This window comes from Scomber scombrus, chromosome 9 (genome assembly GCF_963691925.1).
Source record: "Scomber scombrus chromosome 9, fScoSco1.1, whole genome shotgun sequence".
Classification (NCBI taxonomy): Eukaryota; Metazoa; Chordata; class Actinopteri; order Scombriformes; family Scombridae; genus Scomber; species Scomber scombrus.
This window is the reverse complement of record NC_084978.1, coordinates 32,565,880-32,592,646: the sequence shown is the minus strand read 5'-3', so window position 1 is coordinate 32,592,646 and position 26,767 is coordinate 32,565,880. Positions and strand designations below refer to the sequence as shown.

Below are 26,767 nucleotides of genomic sequence, written 5' to 3'. Positions count from 1 at the left end.
CGTTTCATGATATGCTATTTTTATCTAGGCCTATCTTTATCTGTTTTTATCTCGTCAGAGCTGAAACAATCTCAGCATGGTAATAATGCTTTATTTTGTTTAGGGGGAGCCTATACTGTTCTATCTCTTATCCTTATAGGGGCCTAGAGTTTATGATGATCATCGAGTGTAACTGCCAAAAAACATTCTGTTACTATCATCATTAAATGCTTCCAATTGATCTCCCCTTATTGAACTGTAATAATAAATATATAGTAATAAACCTCCATCACATTTTACTTTCAGTTAATCTGGATAAACTGTTTGTTTCCAATCACCAATCAGATCATCTTCCTACTTACATTTCGGACCCGTCTGACTTGGTCACTGTTTCCCAATCTCAGCAATGAAAAGTGTACTCCAGCAATAAAAGGATTAAAATTCATCAGAATTTGTTGGTTTCAGAGAGACAAGATAAATTGCTTTACAATACAAGTCACGTTCACCCATTCACACACTGTTGGGGTGCCAACCCACTTATCAGAGGGAAAATAATGGGGCTTTTCCACTATACAGTTCTAGCAATACTCGGCTTGACTCGATTCTACTCGGTTTTTTTTGTGTTTCAATTGGGGATAGTACCTGGCACTATCTTCAACTTCAAAGCGAACTGAGCCAATACTAAAATGTGCATCAACAGACTGCCAGCCAATGATTGGTCAGAGAGTCATGAGCCATCTCACACAAGAATCAAACCCGACATTTTTCAAATACTTCCAACAGCGTTACAGCAATTCGGCTCTTCTCTTGCTCTGTGTGTGATAAAAAGCCACATACAGCAGCAAGTAAACCATCGCCTCCATGTCCTCCATTGTTTATGTGTTTGAGTCGCGTATTAAACAATGTCACTGCAGTTTCACACAGTCGTGTGATCCATGCATTTGTTACTTCTAGGCTGGATTATTGTAATTCATTATTATCAGGCTGCCCTAACAAATCTCTAAAGACTCTCCAACTGGTCCAGAATGCAGCTGCACGCGTTCTGACAAAAACTAGAAAGAGAGATCACATTACTCCTATTTTAGCTTCACTGCATTGACTTCCTGTAAAATCTAGAATAGAATTTAAAATCCTTCTCCTCACTTTTAAAGCTCTTACTGGTCAGGCTCCATCATACCTTAAAGAGCTCATAGTACCTTATGTACCTACCAGAACACTGTGCTCCCAGCATGCAGGCCTACTTGTGGTTCCTAGTATCTCTAAAAGTAGAATGGGAGGCAGAGCCTTCAGTTATCAGGCTCCTCTCCTGTGGAACCATCTCCCAGATTCGGTCCGGAGGGCAGACACCCTCTCTACTTTTAAGAGTAGGCTTAAAACTTTCCTTTTTGATAAAGCTTATAGTTAGCCAGCTCCTAGTTTATGCTGCTATAGGCTTAGACTGCCGGGGGACTCCTACCTCCATGATGCACTGAGCTCCTCTCTCCTCCTCTCTCTCTCTCTCTATCCATCTATATCCAATAACATTCATGTACTATTAATGCATTCAATAACCTAAACTTCTTACCCGGAGTTGTCTGTGCTTTCTCGTCTCACAGGTAATCTGGGCCTGTAGACGTCCGGATGACAGATTCCAGTCCCGGACCTTCTAGCTTCAATGTTTATTTTCTATGTGCTTCTCTCTCTCTCCTATTCTTCCTCTCTCTCCCCTCTACCCCAACCGGTCGAGGCAGATGGCCGCCCACTTTGAGCCTGGTTCTGCCTGAGGTTTCTTCCTGTTAAAAGGGAGTTTTTTCTTGCCATTGTCGCTAAATGCTTGCTCATGTGGGAATGTTGGGTCTCTTTATAAATTAAAACTTGAAGAGTACGGTTTAGAACCTGCTCTATGTGTAAAGTGCCTTGAGATAACTTTGTTGTGATTTGGCGCTATACAAATAAAGATTGATTGATTGATTGATGATCGTGCTATGACGACCCCGCCCACGTTGAGTAGGTACTATAGTAATGGAAAAGGTCAGACCTGGTACCAAACCGAGTCGAGTTGAGCTGAGTAGTGCTAGAACTGTATAGTGAAAAAGCGCCATTACATTCACACACACACACACACACACATTAGTGGATGACCTGCTGTACCTCCTCAGTCACAGCCACCTCTCAGGCTCAGGAGGTTAAATATACCCTATTCACAGCATACATTTTGACTTTTCAGAGCAGGGAAAGCACAGGTAAAGAGGAGGTGTATCTAATATAACATTAACATTGAAAATGGCTCTATTCCATGTCCCAGTAAGCCATGTCAGTGAATGAGCTTGCACAATATCAGACCCCGGAACTGGCTCATATAATGAAATGCAGCCATCATTAATGTCATTAATTTCACCTGTGTCAAAATGTCTGCAGTGAGTCTATGAACAACGTTGAACTCGCTGCATGCTGGGGAACAATCATGCTCATTCTATCATTAGAAGTGACCACATGATACTGAAAATTATACAAAAAACAAGACTAAAGGTTTGAACAAAATGCTTCTCTAAACGTCACTGATACTAGGACATGTGTACATGGAGAGAGAAGATCTTTCTCTGGCATTGTTTCCTACAGTTTATACCAAACAAGTCATCTCAGCAGGTTGTCAGTTCTGTATCCTGGGCTGAGAGAGTCCAAATGTAAATTACAAAGTTAAACATAAGGTAGCATTACAAAGGGTTACAAATAGCACTATACTACAGTAAAAAGAGTTTTTTTCACGTAAGTGACAAAATTAAAATAAAGAGAACAGGCTCAAATGGAGTAAATCCTCCACAACACCAATGTGAATGACATCCTGAAATTCCATTAAGAGTACAGTATCAAATGAAGATAACTGCACAGCACAGCTAGCAACATGGTTCTGGAGATGGTAATGTCCTCCTGTCTGGCAGTCCGCCACTTTACACCGCATTTAAAATTCCATCGAAAATGTGTAACTACACCAATAACTAAAAACAAGAGGCTAGGCTGGACATGATGTAATAACATCAGCACTGCTGTGCAGTCGCATGGAGTTGCAAGCATGGCTGTAGACTTTTAAGTGCTGTTTTTTTTTTGGTTCTCTTCCAAAGTACAGCATTAAATGCTGTGTGTAGTATTCGTATGCAATGCAATGTTAATATGATATTCATATGGGTATTATCTGATAACGCCTAACTAAATACGTATGTTGATTTCATAAATAAATGATCAATTACCCAATTCCAAAATAATGTGTGATGTGTCATCTGTATCTACAAGAGTGCTCAGACCCTCACCTTTGCCTGAATAAGAAGACCATGTCCATGTAGAGCAGAGCTATTCAATTACAAATCCAACTAGGCCACATTTTAAAACCAGCAAATGAAGTTGGGGCAGACATTTTCAGCAGCCTATTTAAATTTTGTTTTAAATTTGTTTCAAGTTTTTGTTTTTTTTTTTTTTGTTAAAAAAAATTTTGTTTTGTTAACTTTTGGAGAGAAAAAAAGTTTTGGTCACGTACTTAACCCATACACATCACGAAGTGCAGAAACAGAATAAAAAAGAGCTCTCAATGCACAGAATCAAAACAGTCATAACAAATGGAAATAACATTAACCACTAACTATCTCTACGCTTGTTTTGGCCATTGACAGGCCCAGACTGTTATGAAATAACATAGCTGTTTTATTATATCTACTGTTTATCAATGATCTTGCATGCTGATGAATATTTGAAGCATAACTTGTAGATGACATGAATGGTCTGCAGCCAAAAGTTATCTGCATTCATTAATGAATTCATTATTTGAAGGCAACTTACAGTCTGCCTGTATGAGAATAATGAACTGAGGGGAGGCAGAGTGCTTCGTTATTAATGTTAACATCATATATCCAGCAGTGGAGAGCAGCCACTCTGCTGCAATAGTAGCCCTGGGAAAGTCAACACCATTCAACAGGCTTAGCGCATGGTTGTTGAGGTGAGACAGACTGAACACAGTTATTTTCTTCACCTCAGAGTTGTTTAATGCTGCATTGTGTGTTGGTCAGAGCAGTCTTGTTTGTTACTGCTCGCTGTTACTGTTCTTCTGGTGCTAACATTAGCCTCTGAGTGACGGCGTAGAAAGTTCACAGTATTATAAACGTTCATTTCATAGGTAATTATTGAGTTATCAAATCAAACAATGTTTGCAACCTGCCATTTTTGAAGATGGACCACAAGACCGCTGAGGATGTGTGCACTGTAGAGAGTCTGGAGACTGCGATGCCCTCACAGATGAGTTCCGCCTTTTCGGTGTCTGAGCATCGATAAGAGAAATCGATAAGCTCTGAGTCATATGATTCTGATGGATTGGGCAATTTGGAACCAGTTCTGAACTGGAAGTGGTTCCTGATTCCCATCCCTAAGGGTGACACTTTTGTTATTTTATCAGCTAACAGTTCTATGGTTGCTGCCCCTGGCTGACAGACTATAGTCTATCAAAACAGTTTTCCCAGCCTTCACTGTTGCATGTTATGTGGTGCACTGGCGCACTGAAATTGAGCGGACTCAATCACAAGCTAGAAGGGGGGGGAGAAAGATTAACAAGCCAGGTGTAACCATGGCAAGTGAGGATTAAGCTTCTTTCAAGATAACTTTTAATGAAAAGATGAAATTAGTCAGCAAAAAAATGCCTATAGTGGAGCTAATTTGGTCCAGAAAACCAAGGCTTTTCTCAACTCCAGGATTTCGTTTTCAAGTAACTTTCATTAATGCGATCATCAAAGAGTAAGTTTTCAAAATATAATAACAGCTGCCATGCCAACTGATATTATTCAGGTTGCTGCTGTCTCTGTTGTGTATGTTAGTTTTATTGGGGAAAACCTAATTAATATGCACATGTTGCTAATATTAGCTGTATGTGTGTGATGTGTAGGCTAAAAGCTGATTTATGCTTCTACGCTGGGTCAACATCAAGCCGACGGCGTACCTACGCAGAGCTCTCTGCATCGCCGTGAACCCCTACACCGTCCCCTGACGTGCACCTCCCCAGAAATGTAACTACGCGTCGAGGCAACGCAGACCACAAGGGCTGTGATTGGTTTGCTTGGTAGCAAAAAATATACAGAGTAATAATTAATAAATAGAATGATGTGTGACAATCATGTGCATTACAACAAAACAGTGCAGAATCTCAAAATATGCTAGTCAAAATAAATCTCATTACACTTAAAATAAGACTCATCACCAAAAAAGTAACTTGTTTTTACACAACTTTCACTTGTTTCAAGCACATTTCACTTGAAATAAATAGCTTAATCTGCTGTGGAGCAAGTTTTTAAAAATACTTGTAATAGGAAAAAACAAGAAGTGGCCATTACGCAGAGAATAAAGTGTGAAATTGTCTGTCATACCTAGGAAGGGACTAGAGACACCGATAATCATTCAGGTTAATTGCACCGCGACAAAACATGACATGATGGAGAGACGCAGAACTTCGAAAGGTGCGCGACGGCGTCGGGGTACTGGCATAGTTACGGCGTGGAGGTTACGTAGAAGCATAAATCAGCCTTTATTACATTTTGTTGGCTTTGTGTAGTAGGAGGGGTAGCTGTCATGATGTGATTATTTGTAAGGAGGACTCACATTTTGCTTCAGAAATCCACCATTTGTTTTGGTTATGATTCTTGCACCCTGCATGCGGTTTGCTGGATTAAGTTAGCATCTTATTTTAGTTTCAGAGCTGGTATTGTCAACTATATGAGAGGACACAGTAAGTAGGACTGCTTTTTTCCCCGACAAGGGTCACAGGACCGAGGTTTAAGAGTCACAAATACTTGGGGGGGCATACTGAACGAACTGCGGGGCTTCAGGCGAGATAATAAACACCACCTCACAGAGATAAAACAAGAACTGCACAAGACGAGCGACAGACTGGTGGAAGCTGAGACCCGGATCGACGAAACAGAAACAGCATTACGAGCGATGTCAACGCTTGTGAAACGGCTCTCACAGCGCCAGGCTAACATGGAGGCTAAACTGATAGACCAAGAAGGACGGGCTCGCAGAGACAATATCTGAATATACAGCATACCCGAAGACGCGGAGGGGGACACCGTCTCTTTTTTCCTGGAAAATTTAGTCACTGGGTTCTCCGCCAGGCACAGAGCTTAAAATTGAGAGAGCACAAAGGGCTCCAGTTCCTAAACCCAACTGACCCCCAAGCAAAGCCCCTGTCTATCATTGCCAAGTTCGCGAGTTACAGAGTAAAAGAAGAGGTGATCCGGAAAGCCTGGCAAAAAAGAGAGGTTTTCTACAACAACACCCGCTTCTACGTAGACCACGATTACCCATCAGCGGTCCTTAAGAGACGTGTGGAATACACGGAAGCAAAGAAAAAACTAAAAGGAAGGAAAATTAAGTTCTAGACTCCCTACCCAGCGAGACTGCAAGACTTTTACAACGAAGGCACCCGCCTGTATCAGAGCGCAACTGAGGCGACGGAGGACATGGCTTTGCTAGGATTCCCCTGGATTCCCCGTTACCATCTTACCTGCTCCAGACAGCCCGGATCAACAAGAGACTGAACTCTTATCTGCATGGCAAGTGGCAGGGCGCCGTCGGGGTTGAGCCATGAACACCCCTGATAGAGCACCACAAAAGAAAAAAGCCTCCCAGACGCAGTTTAAAGAGAAACTCCTGGAGTACAAATGGATTCCTCCTCCAGAGTGAGGGACAATCATTCACCTGACCGAGTAAAGGATGCAGATAAGACTGTCCCCTTTTACACTTTATTTTATTACGTTTATGGACCAGCTGATCCAATTTCATACCATTTGAGATTCAAAATGTCTAAGGGTTAGGCTGATTTTGATTGCATTGATGTCGGAAGCCATATATGGTTCTCTCTTATTTAATTTGAAGTTTTAACACTCCTACTTCTAAAAATTTAAAAACAGTGTAAAATGATCGGGACACATCAATTCTTCAGATATGACTGTAAGAGCTATGCAGTCATCTCAAAGGGCCCAACTATATACAAAGAGCTGGACATCCCTTCATGGGCGCTCTGACATCTCGAGCCCCTCAGAGGCTCATACAGAAAGAGCCTCAACATTAGAAGCAAAAAACTCATACGTTTGGTTAAGTTTTGTGTTATTCTTCTCATTGTACTATGTTCTTCCCTTTGAAGTTCACTAGAGTTTTGGGGATGTATGATGTTTTAAAAGCTAGTCATGGTGTAGGGAGAACTCAGCCATATGCAACACAAGTAGAAGACTATGGCTTGAACCCAATTAAGAAAAGCAAGATATTGAGTAAAATGAAAAAGGAGAATGCACATGTTTTGTTTTTACAGGAAACACACCTTAATTCAGTAGAACATGAAAAGCTGAAAAGAATGGGGTTCTCTCAGGTGTATTACTCATCTTGCAAACTAGGCCATAAGAGAGGGGTAACTATTCTACTATCTCATAGAGTTAAATTTGAAAAAATTTCAGAGATAAAGGACAAAGAGGAAAGATATTCACTGGTCTCAGGCAAGATAGAAGGGGTCCAAATAACCTTATTTAATGTTTATGCGCCCCCTGGTAGCGATTTACATTTTTATAGAAAACTCTTTGACTTAATGATGGAGGCAACAGGTATACTTATATGTGGAAGAGACTGGAACATATGCCTCAACCCCACACTAGATGGCTCCAAAGATTCTATCCAAACCCCCTTACACAAGAAACTTAAGATCCTTATGTCAGAGCTGGGAGTGATAGATCTTTTGAGAGACTTCCACCCCACAGGCCGAAATTACACACATTACTCTCATCCACATGCTGTCTATTCCAGAGTCGATTATTTCTTTATCTTCAAAAGAGATCGCCATAGAATTCATCACTGCGAGATAGGTAATGTCGACTTATCGGACCATGAACCTCTCTCATTGACGCTGCAAATAAATAACAATCCTGGAAATACACTATGGAGGTTAAATTCAAGTGTTCTTAATAATGAACAATTCAAAACAAAAATAAATTAAAGAAGAAATCAAACATTACATGGAAGAAAACAGTAATGGGGAGGTTGGCCCAGAAATTGTATGGGATGCACTAAAAGCTGTTACCAGAGGGAAAATAATATCCTTTTGTGCTTACCAAAAAAAAAAAGACAATTAAGATTATTAGAACTAAATAAAGAATTAAAAGAACTCGAGACAAAACACAAGAAGGGACCAAACCCAAACCTCAACTCAAAATTAAAAGAAATTAGGAATGAAATTAATGTTCACATGGCTGCCATGGCACTCACAAGAAATATAAAAAAAGATGATTTATACAAAACAAAAGTATTATGAATTTGGTTCAAAATTTGCTAAGCTACTGGCAAAGAAATTGCAAAAACAACAGTCAGATAACACAATCTACAAAATTAGGGATCCACACTCCAAAGCCTTGCTACATAAGCAACATGAAATACAAATGGCGTTTCAAAATTACTATAAACAACTATACTCCCAACCACAATTATTAGATGAACAACAGATTGAGCAGTTCTTATCATCCCTTAATTTACCCACCCTATCAGAAGATAGAAACAGAAAATTAACGGCTGAAATAACAAGGGAGGAGCTGAACAGTGCAATTTCAAGGTTAAAAACAAATAAATCGCCAGGGCCAGATGGGTTTTCTCCTGAATGGTACTAGACCTTTAGGACCGAGTTAATACCAAGTCTTCTTAAAGACCATGTAAAGTGAATTCAGACATTTACTTCTAAACACATTAAATAGGTCATAAATGTATTTCTAAAAAAGGTGTAAAAAGCATTTCAACCATTTAGATTTGAATTGTGGAGCTAGGCTTCACAAACTGTGTTTCAAGATTTCTGTGTCTGGATTTAATGGGCGGGTCTGAAAATCACAGCCGTGTTACGTAACCTGGCGATTACGTCACCGGTGTCCAATAGCACAGTTACACACCGGAGCATAAACCCGCCTCTGCTGCTGTAGAGGTTTAAATACATTCAGCGCACACTACTACTACTACAGTCTATAGTTAGCCAGTTAGCTGAGTTAGACGCCGAGCTAACCGCTGAGTTAGCCACCGAGCTAGCCGCCGAGTTAGCCACCGGGCTAGCCACCCTTTTATGAGCTTTACTCAAAGGGTGGAGACCATAAAAATGAATGTACTTCCGAGACTTCTCTTTTTGTTCCAGGCTCTTCCGGTGGAAATACCCACAAAACAATTCTCTGAGTGGGATAACATTATTTCCAGGTTCATATGGCAGGGAAAAAAACCCAGGGTACGGTTTAAAACATTACAATTATCGAAAGAGAGAGGAGGTATGGCTGTAGCAAATGTAAAGGATTACATCCTCTCAGCCATTGATAAATCTGTGTAACCAAGACTACCATGCCAGGTGGAAAGACATCGAGCTATCACTCATTAAGGACCCTCTACTTCTGACAGTACTGGGCAATAAGGATCTGGAACATTTTTTAAACAAGCTGCAGAATCCATGGATAAAATTCCAAATTAAAACCTGGAACTCAATTTAAGACACATATAAATTGCATGACAAATTAGGAATAACTAGGTGGTGCGTCTATGACCCGGACTTTAAACCGAATCAATTGGACCTTAGATTTAAGAGCTGGATAACTAAGGGAATAACAACATTTTATTCAAAAACTTAAAAGTTTTCAAACTCTGAAAAGAGAGCATTCTTTAGAAAAGCAGACTTCTATAGGTATGTACACCTACGTAACTACTTTAATAAGGTTATTAGAAACTATACAGTGGATCCAGAAGACCCAATACTGAGAGAGATATTACGTGCTCATTCATCAGAGCGAGCCAAGGGTACTATATCTAGATTATATAAGGGCTTCATGATTAAAAAAACCTACTCTACAGACTACATTAAAGATAACTGGGAGAAGGAAGGTAATTTCGAAATTCCCAAGGAGGAATGGTACAGGTGTTGTGAGTTTCAGTGGAAAAGCACCAACTCACATACATGGAGAGAATTTGCATGGAAATGTTTAATCAGATTCTTTGTAACCCCTAAACTGAAAGCTCACTTTGCTGGAGAGGATTCACAGTGCTGGAGGATGTGTGGGAGCTGGGATGCAAACCACTGGCATATCTTTTGGGAATGTCCAGTAACTATATATTTCTGGTCAGAGATGCACAAAATATTAGAAAACATGTTCCATATGAAAATACCATATCATTTCAAAACTTTTATTCTGGGAGAAATTACCTTCTCACAGGGCATCTCAACAAATACCTATTTGGTGTTCTGATCTCTGCTGGCAAGAAAACCATCACACGACACTGGCTGCACCCTGACTCCCCCACAATAGAGGAATGGGCTGATATTGTTAATGAAATTTATATAATGGAAAAGATTACTTTCTCACTTCGCCTACAAATGGATAAATTCACAAAATCATGGTCAAAATGGGTATCCTATGTACAAATGTCACAGCCACATCCTAGAAAGTAAAACACTTGTAAATGTGCTCACTTACTCTCTTTGTCCATCTCCCTGCTGGTTTGAAGGACTGCCTGGTCTTAGACGTACTATACACACGTTTCAACACTCAGACAATACTGCTGTTTAGTCTCCCTACAAGTGAATACGACCATTGTTACAAGCCCATACGTCCCGTTTTGGTTCATCGTTGTTTTTTCGTTATCACACCTTCTGTCTGTCATTATTTAGTTTAGTTTTTTTTCTGTTTTTTCTTTTTCTTATAAATATACAAAAATGTGCAGGTTTTTGTTCTCAGCAATTTTTTTTCACATTACACAATTATAATACTGTAACAGCTAGGTTTTGATATGCTGATGTTTTCCTCCTTTTTTTTCTTGACAATAATTGTGAACCAAGTAGTCAATACCAACTGTGTAATGTATTCTGTGTGGATAACAATAAAAAAGAAAATTGGACAGAAAAAAAATACCACATTGAAGCCTGAAGGAGGTGGGTTGTTTGTAGCCTTTTGTTGCTGGGCTTGAAAGTTTCTTTAAGTCCATTAATAGTATTTTCTTATAGTGTTAATAAGCCCTAAAAGTTATCAGAACGAGTTTAACTGGTTTAACTGGCTCATGTAACATTACTACAACTGTGGTAATGAACTCATAACAAATGAAAGAGAGGTGAAAAGTGCCTACTGACGTCGACTGCAGGAACACACTGGAGACTGAATAAGCCTGCAGAATGTGTGCTGGGCTGTGAAGTGATTTTGGTGTAATAGATGAATTAGGTATTGCAACTTCAAGTGTTTTTTTATCCATTCATTCCAATTACATTTGGAAAGTCATTTGCCATGTGAATTAATTATAGTTAATGGACAGTACTTATACATTACATGTCACATTCAACCATTCACACATATTCATACACTGATGACAGGAGCTACCACACAGGGTGCCAACCTGCTCATCAGGAGGAAACTAACCATTCATACACATTCACAGCAACAGAAACAGAAATACCCAAGGACACATCGACTGGGGGAGCCATGAATCGAACCGCCAATCTTCCAATTGTTGGAAGACTGCTCTACCTCCTGAGCCTCAGCTGCTGTTATCCCTTTAACTAAGCAGAAGTCCCCTGGTTCAGCTTGGGGGACTAAGATACCTATGCTCTTACTGGGCTTGGCTGAACCTGGTATGCTATATTCAAGCTATATGGGTCCAACCATGTCTGAATCCTCTTTCAAGCAGTCAAGACTTGCCTAATAACAAGGAGCTTAAACATACAGTCTGCTAACTGTCAGAGAAAATCATTTGTGCCAGAGCCTGACATAAATGTGGAATGTATGTCTGCTTGGATGAACGTATTTCATATTTTTACTTTCATGTCTTATAATTAGAATAATCTAATATTTGAGCGAATACAGTTGATTTCTTCTCTTCTCCTATTTATACCACTGCTTTTTACCGCAAATACTACTTGCTTTCATTTCTTCTCTTACTGCTGGTGAAGAATGAACAGACTGACCAAAGCCACATTGCAGGCAGCTAGCTCAGATACAGAGACAGAACACAGTATGTTCTTAAGTACTTCTCAGCAGTATGGAGTAAAAACATTACCCATTGAATTGTATTCTTTTTTTCTAAATCTATGTCAGTAGTGCAATGTCTAATCTAGTTATACCGATAGAATCACTGAGCTGAAGGTAAAGAAGAGCCATTTTGTAGTAGCAGCTGTTAGCTTACAGCACCGTTCACGCTATTATTACTACACTATCTGAAAACACAGTCAAAGAGAGAAAGAGCTGTCAGTGAAGGAGGGGGAAATTATATATCGGGAGAGAGAGATTAGGAGAGGAAAACTATGAAACAGGAAAAAGAGAGCAGCTATGAGAAGCAGAGTGGTGAGTGTATATAAACAGTGATAGAGGGTGAATGGAGGAACATTGATCGTCCATGTCTCTCTCACTGCAGTGGTAGTAAACAATCAGCCAGCCTCCTTTGTCCACAGCACTAAACCACACCCCCCTCCTTTTGTCATACTCTCCCTCCCTCACTCAAAATCCATTTCTAGCTCACTCCTTTTCTCTTGTCTATAAACCTCCATTGTGCCTCTGTCCTACACTGTGTGTGCATCTATTCCTCTATCACTCATCTCTTTCTCTCGCTCTCCCTCTGTAAAGCCATGACGCTATGTTGCTAATGCTAACTAGCAGCAGCTCCTTGCAAAGTAGCTAATTAAATAATGAAACAGACACACAGAGAGACAGACTGACAGACAGTGCGGGCGTTCATACCTTGGCTAACAGTAATCCACTCCTTTAGTAAAAAAAACAGAATCCAGTTTAAAGGCCCCGAGCAGCTTCTGGTGGTAGCACAGCTCTCTGGCTTTCACCCACACACACTAGCTCATCCTCCTCTGTGTCACACACATACGCCGCCGCCGCCGCCGCCCCCCCCCCCCCCCCCCCCCCCCCCATCCCATACACACACACACACACACACACCCCCACACACACACACACACACACGCACAAGCGTCGTCTTCTGTTCTCACGCGTATGCACACACATACATATTCTTTCTCTCTCTCTCTGAACAACAGCCCCCCCCCAACGCGCACACGCACACACACACACAAACAGTGAGTATTCAGTCAAGGGTTACCCACAATCCCTTGCGCCACACAAAGACAAGGGGGTGTGACCAATCACACACTGCCTCACTCTGCACCCGTGTTTTTTTTCACCCTCACTCCGACATAGAAGCTTGTGGGCGGGCTGCCGAGAGGATTGCCATGACAACGCATTCCCTGTTACTCTTGTTGCTATCGCTCCAACATTCACACACGCTACCTCTACTATCTCTGTAGCATGTCTCTGCTCTGCCTCATTCATATCTCTCTCTCTCTCTCTCTCTCTCTCTCTCTCTCTCTCTCTCTCTCTCTCTCTCTCTCTCTCTCTCTCTGTTTGTCTTTCTCTGTCTGTCACTGTATGTGTTTGCACAATGCTCTCTAAGCTTGTGTTGTAGCTGGGTTCTGGTGTGACCCAGTTAGAACACTAAAAGGCTGGATGTAGAACACACACTTAGCTAACAGAACATTCCAGAACTATGAAATGATTGCTTGTAGGATAATATATGTTAACACTAAATAAAAATCATTATAGGACAGTTACAGTACATGTAATACAGAATACAGTAATAATACTGTTGTTAAACTAGGCTAAATACTAATCACACTACAGGTAGTCTATAGCATTCAGTGTATAGTAAATATACTGACTGTATTCTAGTAAAGCGTAATCTTAGTGGTTATCGCTGTATGTTTCCTAATATCAAGAAAGTTCTTGTCTGTGATATTTTGTCATTATAATTCCTGTCAAGCTAATTTAGTTAACTCTGTTGCTTGTCCCCACCTTGGCCTATATTTTAGCAGTTGAACGTAACGTTAAGAACTGCTAAAGTTGGAGGAAAACCAGTCTTACAAGCTTCAACCACGATTAGCATCAAAGCAACATTGTTTGGTGAGGTTGTATCACTGGATTTCTCTCTTATTTTGCAGTTGAAGCCTTTATTAAAGACCATCAATGGCGCAAGAGATGCTCACCCCCACTTCTGACTGTGAACCCACTCAAATATTTTATAATTTTATGTTATTAAAGAGCAAATTCTGTTCCCTGTTTTATAATTTCTGACATGCACATTCATTGAATGATAGGTCGATAAGGTTGATACACCTGTTTAACTCCTATTTGCAAACACATACATGCTGTATGTATGTAAAGTGTTTAACTGCATATTAATTTTTTCAAAAGTTGGCATGAATGGAAAATTATAGAGGGTCAGTAGTTGTAAAGGTTTTTAAAAAAATCTTAATACTTTTCATGTCCAGTTGCATCAGAAGGGGATAAATAGTTTTTTATAAACTGTTCTGATATAGGATCAATCACCTAAATGCCTTTAAACACGCTCTTTCAGCGTTCTCTAGTTCATCAAACACATTTTGTGCTTAAGAGATGATGATTGGGGTATTAAATGTATTATGATGTAATGTTAGAAGGTGAAGCAAGTAATACAGAAAAGCTACTAGCTCTTGATATAAAAATGACTTGGGTGCCTATTCAGAAATGAGACCAACATTGCTGTCAGATTAATTTAAGGGGTTCATGTCTGAAAGGCTCTTTGAAGTTATACAGACTGATAGGTATCTCATTCATTGGAAAGATTTTGTGACTATTATCCTGTATCACTGGTGACTTGCAGTAATTCATACTCCACTTTAATCCTTATTCGCGTATAAGTGTTCTCTGTTGTCACCGAGAGCTAACAAAGAAATAACAGATTATGAGAATTATTAGTATTATCAATAATATCACAAATTGACTGCATATTATAAATAACTAAGGTTAGGCATAAAGGACCAAAAAGATGACAACTGGCAGAGGTAACTTCAGGGTTAACTCTGGGTTTTACGTCCTACGACGCTGGTTCACTTCTTACCGGGGGAAGTCACCGTGGTAACTTATGCTGAACGGCTAACCTGCTCCGGAGCAGGTTATGTTCTGGATAAGAGATCAACGAGCATAAAAGCACCACCTCCTGACCAATCAGTTCTCTTGGAAAATGGCCCATTCATAGAAGATCCTGTCCACATTGGTGCGCGGATCGTGAGAGGAGCTTAGGAGAGAAAGAGTTTTTAGGGATAGATGCAATCCTTTTGATGTCCCTGATGTTATCCTATACAAAAGGTACAGATTTTCAAGCGACATTAAGTTATTATGCGCTTCAACCATTTGGGTGAATGATGTCAAACCAACTGTATAACATACAGACTAATATCACCCATGTGCCTCAAGGCTTATTTTTCAAATGTATCTTTTCATCAATTTTTTAATAATTAAAATAAATAAATAACCTTACCACCACTCCAGTTTCAGAACTTGTGTCAGGAAACCTGACAGAAAGTCTCAATAAGAACATCTTGAGAGTAATCGCTGCAAAAGTGCAGAAAAACTGAATTTTATTCATATTTTTTAATTGACCAAAATATATATTTAAAAAATAATCCTTGAGGCACATGAGGGATATTATTAGGGCCCGAGCGGCGACTGCAAGTCGCCTGGCGAAAGCCCTATTGAAATTGTAATGTTTATTATCATTATCATTATTATTATCATTATTATTATTATTATTATTATTATTATTATTATTATTCTTCCGACATTTCGTGCCCCAATTTCGCCCCTTTCCCAAATGCGAAAATGCTTATACTTTTGCACGGACGTCCGGCCTCATCCGAAATTCGATATTTTTGGGTGGTCGCACATGGTCGACGCAGAATGGCGGAATAGCGCCCCTTACAAAGTCCAAAAATGCCCATAGGGAATTTTGCTAACTTTGTCCTATGCTCACAAAATTCGGTACACATATGTATTATACCCACATATGCAAAAAAGCCTCTTGACCTCATGACCTCAACCCAACAGGAAGTCGGCCATTTTGGTTTTGATTTTTCCCGCCTAAAATTAACTCCTCCCACAGCGTTCGCCCGATCAAGTTCAAATTAGGTACGCAACATCTCCAGACCTAGCTGAGCTTAAGTTGTGCTCTGCGCATCCGTAGGTCAAAGGGCGTGTCTGCCAGGGCTCAACTAACTTTGGCGTGCTCGCCATGTACATACGAGTGGCTCTCACGCCCACATACTTCATCCAATCAGCTTCAAACTTGTTGGACATGATGATGGCTCCGCCCTGAACGTCCCAATATATTAACTTCCCACGTAACTCATAGCGCCCCCCGGTGGTAACAGGAAGTTAACTAAGATTCATTAAAATTACATACTTTGCCCCATCAACTTCATTCAGAACCAGTTGGTGAAGCTACATTATGAACACTGTGAAGCTACGAGTAATGGCGTCCGTGTGGCGACGCGGTGACCATCAATTCCTCGCCATGAAAATACGTTTGGCTTTTTGAAGGCTTTATTGAACTCGTATCATCATGAAAATTGGTACACAGGTCCAGGGTGCCGACCTCAACGTCTCCATTCGCTCATAGGCGATCTCACTCGTGTCGCCCCCTAGTGGAAACAGGAAGTGCCATATTTTACATCATCATTGTGCGATTTCCACAAAACTTCACATGTGTAATCACTGTCCCACCCTGAATGCAACCGCTTGTGTTTTGTTACACTCTACTGCCCCCTGGTGGATGAACCATCAACCTCTCATAACTCCTTCATGCTTTGTCCAATTCACTCCAAACTTCACATGACTGATGAGTGGCCGCCCTGAACACACCAGACCCCACCAGACCATATGTGTAACTACCTGTGACTGCCCCCAACTGGATGAACGAAACATTGCATTTTTGGCCTCCCTCCAGGTTTTTTCTCACTTTCTGCTTCACGCCACAGCCCCGCCATGCCTCAGGCCCCGCGGTGGCATGGGTGAGCGAGGGCCCGCCATCGCCGCTTGCGGCTTTAATTCTGTATGTTATACAGTTGGTTTGACATCATTCACTCAAATGGTTGAAGCGCATAATAGTTTTGTATTTTGAATGTCAAATGAATGTTGAATATTAATCTAACTTAACGTCGCTATGAAAGGAAGGGCACTGAGGAAGCGCTCTGCCCGAAAGGTCTGTGCCGTAATGAAGTGAAATTGAATGATCAGAGTGCTGTCCATTTATATTGTCCGATGAATTAATATTGTCTCACGAATTTACGCATTAACAGAGTCGGTAATGTTCTGCCAGCATTCCTTCCTGGCTTTCGCTGCGGCAACAGTGTTGCTTTTGGCCTGGATGATATGTTTGAATCGTTCATATTTATGAAGAATAATTGTCTGCTCCTCCATGGTAAAGTAGGCTGCTCTGCAGGGTTTCTCCATGTTTGTGATTGGTCAGACGCTGCAAACACATTTAACCCTTTTATGTGACGCGCACTGATCAAGATTGGAAAACCCTGGGTTGAATTACCGAGTTGATAACCAGCTTCGTAGTACCGTTTATCAGGATTGTGAATGTCTGGGTAAGTCAACCCAGGTAACGGAGAGATATCCAGGGTATGTTAATCCAGCTTCGTAGTACAGGCCTCTGGACTGCTTTTGAGTGACAAATCAATGTCATGTCACATTATTAGCTATCATCTTTAAGCCAACCGCGAGTTGCCAAAATTAATAAGGTTTGATTTAAGAGCTTCTGTTAAAAAGTATGGGTTGATTTTACAGTCGATCACAACTGGTTCATATGACATGTTCAATCATGTCAGAAATGAAATATGTTTCTGTTTAAATTTGTTCTGAATGGTCACACTACAAAGTCTCTGCCTGAAAGCACACTCTCATAGGGAATGGTAAACATATAATATTGTTTAAATATGGAGCATGTTTTCAGACAAACTCTCCGGAAAGACATTTATAGTATTATACACTGTTTTTAACATAAAAAGTGGTAGAAATAATTGTGTTAGGAATGTAAAAGAGAGCTGAGAAAGAAGTTCAAACCCAGAGTCCTCTCTCAGCACCACACAGCTAAATAATCACTATGTGAAGAGGATGTAAATGTTGGCTGGGCAGCCGGACAGATGTTTAACATGCAATTTTAATAAATAAATAAATAATGATAAGAACTTAATATGCATCAGAGGTAGGAATATTTGAGAAACTCATGATTTGATTGACAGTAGGTAATACGATCCAGAATTGATTTTCATTTCAAAGTTCCTGGAGTTCATTGAATAAAAGTGACACGTATCCACTACTAAATTTACTGTAGGCTATTTCAGTTAACAATAATATGCTGTTTACTGATGTTTACATTATGTCTTATGTGTTACATGCTGAACCTATTTCATGGTAACAACAGCCTACAAAGGTCTGTTCCAGAAAGTAAGTTCAGTGAAAACTTTTTTAACCCTGAGATGAAGGAAGCTCTGAGTTTACAGTTCCAGAAACAGTTTTACAGCAAATTACTCCTCCCTGCAACAGAACCTGAAGCTGTTCTCATACATGCTGTCCTATTGCCTCATTCATTCAGTTGATGACAAAGTGTATATTGAAACACATCAATTTACGCTGTCAGGCCATTAGAACAGTTCCCCTGCATTGCAATGTGTATTGCACACAATGTGATAGCCTTATCTCTGTCTAAATAAAATTTAAAAAATCAGTTTGAAGTTTCAGATACATACAATCAACAAATAATCATCTCATATTTCTCATGGTGTGATTGGTCACACCAAATAGATCAGAATAGATCAGAATACTTTATTGTCATTGAACATTACTGTTCCAACGAAATTCTCATGCATCCCCTCAGTGGTGCGACACAACCAACATAACAGACAGTATAAAAATATATTTAAAAAACAATCATATAACAGTCATCATATAAACAAGTCAGGGTAGATGCTGCAGTCTGTATTGCACATTGTATTGCACTTATTTAAGTTAATAATTTAAAAGAGTCTATTTCTGGAGATTTCTGTTCAGCTCCTTGATGGCACAAAGATAGAAGCTGTTCAGGAGTCGTGAAGTGCGGGTTTTAAGGCACCTGTAGCGCCTACCAGAGTGCAGTAGTGTGAGGAGCTGGTTTCCTGGATGTGATGAGTCTTTTAGTATGTTAGTGGCCCGTCGTAAGCAGCGGGACCTGTAGATGTCTTCAAGGGAGGGGAGGTGTGTGTTGGTGATGGTATGTGCCGTGTTTATGACTCTGTAGTGTTTTCCTCTCAGCCTTGGTGCAGCTTGTAAACCACACCAGGATCCCATAACTGAGGATGCTTTCCATAGAACATCTATAGGAGGACAGCAGCAGCTCCTGAGAGAGGTTAATTTCCTTAGTGTCCTCAGAAAATAGGTGAGTTGCTGTGCCTTCTTCACGAGAGCTGTGGTGTTTGTGGACCATGAGAGATCCTGAGAGATGTGTGTACCCAGGAATCTAAAGTCCACTATCAGTTCTTTTGTTTAACTGGAGTTTAGTGGCAGGATGTTGTTCGAGCACCAACCTGTCAGTTTGTGGACTTCTTCGCGGTATGCTGACTCATCATCATTTTGGATCGACCCACCACTGTTGTATCATCAGCGAACTTAACTATTTTGTTTGTGTTGTAGGTTGGTGTACAAACCTGTACCAAAGGAACATTCCTATCAAAGTTTTCATATTATATTGCAATTATATGTTAATATTTCTGAGTGTGCTGATTGTGGTGCACATATAGACGTATAGATACATATAGATTTTAAAAATGTAATGTAGTTTGAAAAAGCATTTTTTCTCAATTTTGAGGAGTTATTTCAGGCGCCCCTTGATTCTGGAAGCAACAAAAACAAACATTCATTTTCTCAGGGACAATGTTACATTTCTTCACTGGAGACAATGATTCTCGGTTCAGGTCCTTTAATAAAAGTACTGGTTCAATGTACACACTGCACATGCTATCAATATCTTGTATAGTGTGACATAGATGGGACTACAACATTTGTGAGGCTGGTCAAAGATGTTTGAGGTTTTTTAAAGTAGCAAAAAACAGCAAGTACAGTTCCGTAAAAGGCTTTTTTTTTATGTTCATTGGAGTGTCACCTACATCCTTATATTAGTTATACTCAAAAATAAAGCCAGTAATTCTTTTTTTTTTTTTTTTCACTGTGATTCATATGAATATACCTTAGAGAAAAGGTCATTCAGTATGACTCCAAGTATTGTTTAAAAAAAGAAAACAAAACATTTTTTGTCCATTTCTCATAATCACATCCTATATTTATGTTTGGAATGTCGTACTAAAATTACATTTTATTTTGATTTTACCATGTATTTGATGCGTCATAGGTACAACTCTAAATTTGTTAAAGGTTTACAGGAACATTTACTGCCTTGCACTGAAACAATGTTTTAATAATATATATAACTTCATCCTTTAAGATTTGTTTGCAATACAGAGAGGATATATTGTATCATAAGATACTATAATGCTTGGTCCACACCGGACACCTCTACCTTTGCTGTGTGTATGCATCGCTGCACTGCTGCAGCTCGCATGCTTGTGTTGTTCATACAGGCAGCGTGTCTGCTGCGTTGATGCTGTGTTGCTGCAGCTGCCAGTCATGTCTTTCTGCATAAAGTTTGACTTTAGTAATGAACATCAATAATAGAATGTTTCATATCATTTCATTAAGAATTTCATTTATATTTAGTGGAGACCAAATAAGATTGAGCAGTGTGTGGTCAGTTGTGGAAAAATAAACAATATATGAGGTGAAAGCAGCTTTCTTTCTGACAGACATGTTTCTGGTTTGGGGTTACTTCTGTATCAGCTCCTCACACAGTAAATGTTTTATTGATTATATCTGCTAGTTAAACCCCTGCTGTCACTGCTCCAGGTGTAGAAAATCCCTCCAGACGAAACCAAGGTCCTCAAATGAGCCAAACACACCTCTAAACCTCCAAACTAACTAACTGGCCCACAAAAATGCCTTGTGTAGATGAATTGGTAAAACTGTACTTCAGAACCGGTTTAAGCAACAAAGAAATTCTCGCTCTTTTAACGCAGAAACACAAGGTTATCATACAAGTGAGAACGTTGAAAAGGTTGTGCCGAAAACTGTGTCTTTTCAGAAGGATAAACCATACAAATTTGGAGGAAGTGGCTGCATTCTTGCAGACGGAAATTGCTGGAACCGGGCAGATGCAAGGATATCGATGGTTACACCTGCGTGCAGTACAGAGGGGTTATATTGTCGAGAATAAAGTCGACATATCGAGATTAAAGTCAACATGACATGCCAACTTTATTGTCGAAACTTCGACTTTAATCTCAACATGTCGAAGTGCTGACTTTAAAGTCGTCATGTCGAGTTTAATCTCGTCGTGGAATTTATTTTTTTCCCCCTCATGTGGCCCTAATACTACATCGTATTTTCAGGCCCCCTCCCCAAGGTCTGGGAGGAGGATCATTCTGAAACTCCTAACTCCCATTCCCATTGGCTGAGTGACGCCCGACGTCACTTCCAGCTGCTGACATCACCGAAGCTTCAAAAGGAGAAGCACAAGCTTTCTTCGTTCTCCTCTTCTCTTCTTCTCACCGTCCTTCCTCCATGCCGCAACGCAGGCGGGGCATGCGTGTCCTTCTGAAGCGCCCATGGCTGCAAGGAGAAGACCACGCGCGCGTGCCTTCTTTTTCTCTTCTTTTCTCCCTCTCCTATAGAAGCTTCTTCACCCAGCTTGCCGCGCGAGAGGATAACTCTGCGTTGCCCCTGAACGCATCATTCGGTTCCGCAAGGCTGCAACAGAGACACAAGCTGTGTCCCAACTCAGGGGCTGCATCCTTCGAAGGACACATTTGAAGGCTGATTGCGTCACAACACCGCGATATGGCTTTCCCAATTCGAATGCTTCTTCGAATGCACCCTTCAAATGCACCCTTCTTTTCCCTCTTTTTAGAGGATACACCGCTACTATCGATACTATTGATCATCAAATCCTGTTAAAGAGACTTGAACATTTAATTGGTATTAAAGGAACAGCATTAAATTGGTTTAAATCCTATCTGTCAGATAGATTCCAGTTTGTAAATGTTAATGATAAATCCTCCATGCAAACAAAAGTAAAATATGGTGTTCCTCAGGGTTCAGTGCTTGGACCAATACTATTCTCCTTATATATGCTTCCTTTAGGAAATATTATTCGGAAACACTCAATAAATGTTCATTGTTATGCAGATGACACTCAATTATATCTATCAATAAAGCCTAATGAAATCAACCAGTTAACTAAACTACAAACATGCATCAAGGACATAAAGGCCTGGATGACCTGTAACTTCCTGCTGTTAAACTCAGAAAAAACTGAAGTTATTGTGCTTGGCCCTAAACACCTCAGAAACACATTATCCAATGATATAACTACTCTGGATGGCATTACTTTGGCCTCCAGTACTACTGTAAGGAACCTAGGAGTTATATTTGACCAGGATCTGTCCTTTAATTCCCACATAAAACAAATTTCAAGGTCTGCCTTTTTTCATCTGCGTAACATTTCAAAAATCAGACATATTCTGTCTCAAAATGATGCTGAAAAACTAATCCATGCATTTGTTACTTCTAGGCTGGATTATTGTAATTCATTATTATCAGGCTGCCCTAACAAGTCTCTAAAGACTCTCCAACTGGTCCAGAATGCAGCTGCACGCGTTCTGATAAAAACTAGAAAGAGAGATCACATTACTCCTATTTTAGCTTCACTGCATTGGCTTCCTGTAAAATCAAGAATAGAATTTAAAATCCTTCTCCTCACTTTTAAAGCTCTTACTGGTCAGGCTCCATCATACCTTAAAGAGCTCATAGTACCTTATGTACCTACTAGAACACTGCGCTCCCAGAACGCAGGCCTACTTGTGGTTCCTAGTATCTCTAAAAGTAGAATGGGAGGCAGAGCCTTCAGTTATCAGGCTCCTCTCCTGTGGAACCATCTCCCAGATTCGGTCCGGAGGGCAGACACCCTCTCTACTTTTAAGAGTAGGCTTAAAACTTTCCTTTTTGATAGAGCTTATAGTTAGCAAGCTCCTAGTTTATGCTGCTATAGGCTTAGACTGCCGGGGGACTCCTACCTCCATGATGCACTGAGCTCCTCTCTCCTCCTCTCTCTCTCTCTCTATCCATCCATCTATATCCATTAACATTCATGTACTATTAATGCATTCAGTAACCTACACTTCTTCCCCGGAGTTGTCTGTGCTTTCTCATCTCACAGGTAATCTGGGCCTGTAGACGTCCGGATGACAGATTCCAGTCCCGGACCTTCTAGCTTCAATGTTTATTTTCAATGTGCTTCTCTCTCTCTCCTATTCTTCCTCTCTCTCCTCTCTACCCCAACCGGTCGAGGCAGATGGCCGCCCACTTTGAGCCTGGTTCTGCCTGAGGTTTCTTCCTGTTAAAAGGGAGTTTTTTCTTGCCATTGTCACTAAATGCTTGCTCATGTGGGAATGTTGGGTCTCTTTATAAATTAAAACTTGAAGAGTACGGTTTAGAACCTGCTCTATGTGTAAAGTGCCTTGAGATAACTTTGTTGTGATTTGGCGCTATACAAATAAAGATTGATTGATTGATTGATTGATTGATACTATCCTTCGCGGCCTCCCATATCCCAAGATCCTTTGCACGGTCCTTTTACGCAGACATGTTGTCCGTAATGAACTCAAAGGAATATTTTTAGAAGGAGGCATATGGGTTAATAACTTTTGAATTTCTGTTACTGGACTATACGCCATTAGACCAATATGTTCTTACTAGCTGTCTGTCTGATAGTGTTGTCACTAAATTTAAGGAAATAATTCCATCTGTACTGAATTCAATACCATGTCTTAATACAACAACGATTTCTTATTCTGATTTTAGTCCTTTCCAGATTGATCATATTGTTGATAGCGCTGCAGACTCACTGAGAACAACTCTGGACTCCATCGCTACTTTAAAAAAGAAGATAATAAAACAACAGAGAGCAGCTCTGTGGTATAATTCTCAAACTTGACAATTAAGCAAACTAGAAAACTAGAAGGAATATGACGTTACACCAAACTAGAACAATCTCACATATACTGGCAAGACAGTCTTAAAATATTTAAGAAGGCCCTCTGGGGACTTCCGGTCGGAACACCGTCATGATGGCCGCATAGCGAGGGAGCTCCCGGCTGAACCAGAGCAATTAGAGAAATACCCCCATTTAAACCAAACAAATAATTCAAAAAACGCAGAGAAAGGGGTTAAAAAGAGATATCACCACTTTGAGCAGTAAACGTCGTCTGAAGACAAGTGGGAGAGACAGACGGAGCGCAGCAACAATTAACAGCTAACAGGTGTGAGCTAGCAAACAACGCGGTGCAGTCCGGAGAAATGGCCGACTTGGAACTGATTCTGCAAGAACTAAGAGGATTTCGCCAAGAAAACAAAGGACAACTAGAGACAATAAGAGAGGAAATTATAAAGGCGACTACCAGACTGGACGAGGCGGAAGGACGAATTGAGAAAGCAGAAGAGAGGATCCAAAACACAGAAGACGTCATCACGGCCATGCTAAAGCTACACACCAAGCTGGAGGACAAGCTGCTGGACCTGGAAAGCCGCTCCAGGCGTGAGAACATAAGGATTTATGGGGTACCGGAGGGGTCCGAGAAGGAATCAACCACGATGGTTTCATTTGTGGAAAATTTACTCCGCGAAGGTCTCGAGCTAACGCACGACATGCCCGACCTGCAGATTGAAAGAGCTCACCGGTCGCTGGGACCGCAGCCGCCGGGGGACGCGCCGCCACGCTCCATCGTACTCAAGTGTTTAAGTTTTAAAACAAAAGAGACAATACTCCGCAAGGCATGGCAGAAGAAGGGGTTCACCTGGCAAGAAAACCGCATAAACCTGGATCACGACTATCCACCTCTAATACTCAAGAAGAGAAGAGAATACACAGAGATCCGCAAAATACTGAAGGAAAACAGAGTTCAGTTCTAGACCCTCTTCCCTGCCAGGCTGCGCGTGAGACACGAGGACGGAACCAGAACCTACGAGACGGTAGAGGAGGCGTCAGAAGACCTGCTGAGAAGAGGCTACGCTGTGACAACCACCACCGCACCTCCGGAGACGCTGATGGAGCAGGTGCAGCGGCTCTCCTGGACGAGAGTGGACAGACGAGCAAAGAGGGGACCAGCCGACCGGGACCAGAGCTACAAGGAGAAGCTCCGAGCCTTCAGGAGAACATCACCGACCCCCTCCGGGACTGGAAGGATTTAACCCACGCCAGAGGACGGCGGACTAAACGGCGAATTTTTTTTTTTATAATGTGCTGACTATAATAAGTGGTTAAAATACACTATTGGTTCACTCGGGGCCAATTTCTTCACTTTGGACTTTTTTTTTCTTTCTCTTTTTTTCCGACATGCGGCTGTTGCAGGTAAGGGCCTCTTCCTCCGGACTGAGGAGGGAGACTGTTTCCTTCGAGCCACCTCGGGAGGCTCAACAGGGTCGGACTATCAGACCCCTACATAGGGAGTCACACGGACAAATTGTGTTCAGTTTGATGCTGTTTAGCGTGTTAGTTGTTTATTCCCTGCTGGTTCTTGCAGGGAGGGGGAAGCGCACCGGGTTTTTTGAGTGGGAGGGAGGGGGAAATCACATAGATGCAAAACAGGTCTTTAAAAATAGCGTCATTTAATATAAATGGAGTACTCAATCCAGTTAAAAGGTGGAAAATTTTATCAAAATTGAAGAAAGATAAAATCCAAATAGCTCTCTTACAGGAGACACACCTCGACGACTCCGAACATGCTAAATTGAATAAATCAGGATTTAAACATGTTTACTTCTCTTCACATGTATCGGGGAGACGTAGAGGAGTGGCGATTTTGATATCCAGTGCGGTAAATTATGAGCACATAACAGAACATAAGGATAGGGAAGGCAGATTTGTTATGGTCACGGGGAAGATAGAAGGTACTGTGATAAGTCTCCTTAACGTGTATGTGCCGCCGGGCAGTGATTGGTCCTTCTATAAACATATGGTTGATTTAATGACAACAAAGAGTCAAGGGATTTTAATATGTGGCGGAGATTTTAACATCCGATTAAATCCCAGAATTGACTCATCTAACGGGAAATCTGACGCAAGAAACATCAGCAATAGATTAAACACTTGGATGCGTGAAGTGGGGATTGTGGACGTATGGAGAGAGATAAACCCGACGAGCCGAGACTACTCACATTACTCGTACGCTCACAATGTTTACTCACGCATCGACTACTTTTTTATGCTTAAAGGAGATCTTTTCAGGGTGGGCAACTGTGAAATAGGACCTAGTACTATTTCAGATCACGGTCCCATCTATATGTCAATCCATCTGAATAATAATAAGAAATCCACTCTCTGGAGACTGAACTCAAGCATTCTGAATAACCCAGTTATTAAAGATAAATTGAAAAGCGAAATTAAATTGTATTTGGAAAACAACGATAATGAAGAAGTGAACCCACCTATTCTCTGGGACGCATTAAAAGCAGTATTGAGGGGCAAAATAATAGCCATCTCCTCATATGAGAAGAAAATTAGGGAGCAAAAACTCACAAAATTAGAAGAGGACTTGAAGAGACTACAGAAAGAACATGCAAAGTCTCACAAAGATGACGACAAATGTAAGATTAAAGAATTAAAAAAAGAAATGGATGAAATAAATACCCAGGAAATTCAGAAAAAGCTTCTTTTTACAAAGCAACAATACTATGAGACAGGTGGGAAATCACTGAAACTTCTATCGTATAGGTTAAGAAAACAACAAGCGGATAGAACTATATATAAAATAAGAAACTCTGAA

At 40.7% G+C, this 26,767-nt stretch overlaps 1 protein-coding gene across 2 annotated transcripts in view; it reads right to left on the bottom strand.

The window, feature by feature from the left end:
* LOC133985502 (storkhead-box protein 2-like) overlaps positions 1–26,767 on the bottom strand; it is a 165,193-nt gene that overhangs the window by 80,548 nt on the left and 57,878 nt on the right. Inside the window, exon 1 of one of the 2 annotated variants that reach the window (XM_062425161.1) lies at positions 12,717–13,033. The exons of the other annotated variant lie outside the window; for it this stretch is intronic. The gene's annotated coding sequence lies outside the window, so the exon portion shown is untranslated. Of the gene's footprint in view, positions 1–12,716; positions 13,034–26,767 lie in introns of those variants that run through there. 2 annotated transcript variants of the gene reach the window in all.